This window comes from Bactrocera dorsalis, unplaced genomic scaffold, assembly GCF_023373825.1.
Source record: "Bactrocera dorsalis isolate Fly_Bdor unplaced genomic scaffold, ASM2337382v1 BdCtg167, whole genome shotgun sequence".
Classification (NCBI taxonomy): domain Eukaryota; kingdom Metazoa; phylum Arthropoda; class Insecta; order Diptera; family Tephritidae; genus Bactrocera; species Bactrocera dorsalis.
In genome coordinates this window covers 29285-33048 of record NW_026038218.1, presented here as the reverse complement: position 1 = coordinate 33048, position 3764 = coordinate 29285, and positions in this window count along the sequence as shown.

Below are 3764 nucleotides of genomic sequence, written 5' to 3'. Positions count from 1 at the left end.
TGTTAATAGATATTCAAAACAGCCGGCTTTGTTGTTTAAGGAAACAGATAAAAATATTATAATAAAAAAAAACGACAGCTTCAGATTGGCCGTTCATATAGTCAAGCGGTATCTACGAGTTTTTAATTAAATTGTTTACTGCAATAATAGTGTCGCGTAAGCTAATTAAAAAGCCAGAAGTGAAGCTCATACCGGCGCTGGATTCATTGTTGGTACACACTTTCCAAGCGTGAGTGTCTTCTGCTTATTGTCACGATTCGATTTATATTCATAGCGACCTTCGTGCCGTAAGACAATTATAGCTGCTCGCTTAGAAGTTTTGATTGCGATGAGACGTAATTCGAGGGAATTAGTTTAAATTATAACAGGGTGGTCTCGGAACTTTTAAGGGCTCATTTAGGGATTAAAAATTAAAAAAAGTCTGAAATTAAATATTTCTTCATGTCATTCCCAATAGGTTCTGAAATAATATTATACTAATTAGAACAAATAAGGAAGAGCTAAGTTCGGGCATAACCGTACATTTAATACCCTTGCATTTGGCAAGGATTACAGCTGGGGTAATTAAATAAGACCTGTTAGTCATACTATGTGGTCTAGGACGAGTTGTCACCCGATTTTATTAATTTTAAATATAAAAATGTACCGTTGTTATAAAAACATGCTTTTTCAATTTTATTATGATAACTCACATATTGGTTGATATATACGGTACAAAATCGTCCAGAAGCTTTATATTAGGTTTATGGGGGATAAAAGAAGTAGGGACCCGATTCAAGCCATTTTTGGTACACAAGATACTATATCAGGATCAGATAATCCTTATTCAAATTTCAATTATATACTTTATTATATATCTCTCATTGACCGAACAATTCGGTAAAAAGTCAATTATATGTTCTGGGGTCCACATATTCCCTACCCATTTTTTAGTCATAAGGTGGCATATTTTAAAGGCATTGTTATAGCTTGCACGGACGGACAGACAGACAGTAACCCGGATTTCAACTCGTCTCGTCATCCTGATCATTTATATATGTATAACCTTATATCTATCTCGCTTAGTTTTGGGTGATACGTAGAACCGTTTGGTAAACAAAGCTATAATACCCTGTAGTAACATGTTGCAAGAGTATAAAATTGCTATACATGCCTTATCCGGACTTCTAATATAAAAGCTCTCTTAGCAGTGATAGGACCAATGCCGGTGTTGGTTGTTGTTATTTTGTTTGCTTCTATTAATTTGTTCGTAAAAGTTTTGTGAGAAATATGTACATATGTATGTATGTATGTACCTATGAGCGGCAAAAACTCTCAAAAGCTGTTAAAAAATTCGCTCCGGGTTTCACGGGCTGGGAATTGTAGATTTGTTTTATTTCAGTTCGAAATGTAGATTAATTTTGGGGTTTTATTTAAATATATTACTAATGAACTTTTAACAACCGAGTAAATAGTAGAATTTCCACCATTTTGGGTTCATTTTGGTTATGTTTGTATAAATGTAGTACATACATATGTATGTACTTATGTGTATTTGTTTTACTGTACTAAAAAGGGCTCAAAGTCAGCACATGCTGGAAGTAAGGCTTCACATAATCGCAATATTTAAGTTATCAACACGTGGTACATATGTATGTGTGCATATGTATGTATTCAAGATTAGTTTTATTGCGCGTAAAGTCAAATGTTTTGCTCTCTTTTTTAATTAATTATAAATTCATAGGTACATACATACATAACAATAGAAAATATAGAGATTTTATTCCTGTTTAATATGCATTAGCATTTGTATGGCATATGTTTTTTATACATTTATGTACAACTTGGAGACGATTGTACACATTGGTTATATATTTCCGTAATTCGTGTATTTAACTTAATGCGTATAAATTCTCAGCATACATGAAAGTACACTGGACAAAAAACGCAAACTTTATTATACGTCTTCATCATCATTTTATTTTATATACATATGTATATACATATATATATATATATATGTATATGTATATTATATTATATTTTATATAGTTATCAAATATTTAAACAAAGCCTTGGCATTGTTTGACACTTTGGATTTGTAGTTCAATTTTTATATATGTATGTACATATAAGGTGATCCATTTCGAGCTTCCCTACTTTTTTTTTAAAGAAAAAACATAGAAACTTCAAATTTAATGGAGAGTGTTTATTATCATTCGAAAGAACATTCTTTGGCTTTTATTTTTTGAAAATTATCTCTTTCAAATGTTGGTCGCGGTTACACCTCAGATGGCCCTTCCGTTGAGCCGTTTTTCTTCTGAATAAAATGGCAGCTGTTGAATCTTTTAAGGTTGCTCTTCGTTTACACACCCATTCAGCCGGAAATGAGTCTCAGCGCTGAACAAATTGGCTTGAAAATGTTGGATCTTCTTGGAACTTTTCGAGCGGCTTCAGTTCAAGCACAAGCTGCATTTTGTACGCTTTTAATTTAAGATCTTGACGTAAAAGTGACGTAAAAGTCATTCCATATGCCAGTCCGAATTACTGCGAACAGTGCCGAATCCACACTCCACGGTCTTCGTGGACCTTCGTGTATACTCTCAGCTACTGCGTGCTTGATGTGGTTTATTCGGTCGAATATTATCCAACAATGAATGCTGGGTCTCAAGATGGGTGATGGTGTTGTTAATAGTACGCTCACTAGCCCGATTATGTTGACCATAAGTTGAGCGCAGCGCGCGAAACACATTATTTACAAAACGGGAATTTTCATAATAAAGTGAAATGCCATGCAATACTCAACAAAAATAACATGACAGCTTGATATGACTCCTGCGTGATCTGTCAAAAAGGGCTATTGAAAAAAGTATCCTCACTTGGATCATCCATTAAAAGCACAGTAAAATTTTTAAATAAAAAAATTAAATATTTTTTAAATGTTGCTCCTTCTCCATGGATAAAACTTAACAAAAAAGTATCTACTACATGACATTGTCCGCACAATGACAATGAAAATGGCAATCTTTAAAAAACTTGAATTCTACCAAAATTTTACATTAAAAAATAAAGAAGCGAAAGATTGCAGTGCATCAGTTTCTTTTGTCTGGAATAGTTTGTTCGATTCCCCACTCTTTAAAGCCTAACGAATCGATTACAGCTTGTGTTAAGTTAGCTCAGCATTAGAACAAAATGCCTTGCAAGTGTCTTGAGTCTGGAACAGTCTGAATGAATATGATCGATCCGTTTACCAAGTTGGAACACATAAGAGCTCTCTGTTACTCTGGTAATATCAAGTGGTTCTATTTTCAAACTTGGATTTGGTATAAAGTCGGAAAACTCAGATATTAAAATTCGATTCATTTTTTTTTTTCTTGACATTAATTTTTAAGAAACGGTGAATTTCTGATTAAACAGAGACCTCCGAGGTCTAACATTACAGTTATATTTATAACTCCGTTACTTGAAACCGAGCAAAATCAAATTTTTCGTCTTCTATTATGACTTCGGAGTAAATATCTTTGCCGTTGTAAATAAAAGTGTTAATAAAAACGGTACAATCTGAAACTATTGACCGACCTTTTTCATATTCTTATTTTCGCAAGAGTCAACATGTTGTTAATACATATTATGAAGCCATGTACATACATAAATATATTCTTTTCGCAGTCCTTATAGCTCTAAAGCAATCTCCCTGATTTCGGCCTTTCTTCTTCGTAAGAAAAATTCTCTCTTTCTCTCTTTTGCATACACATACATATGTATGCATATATTGTAAAATTTAT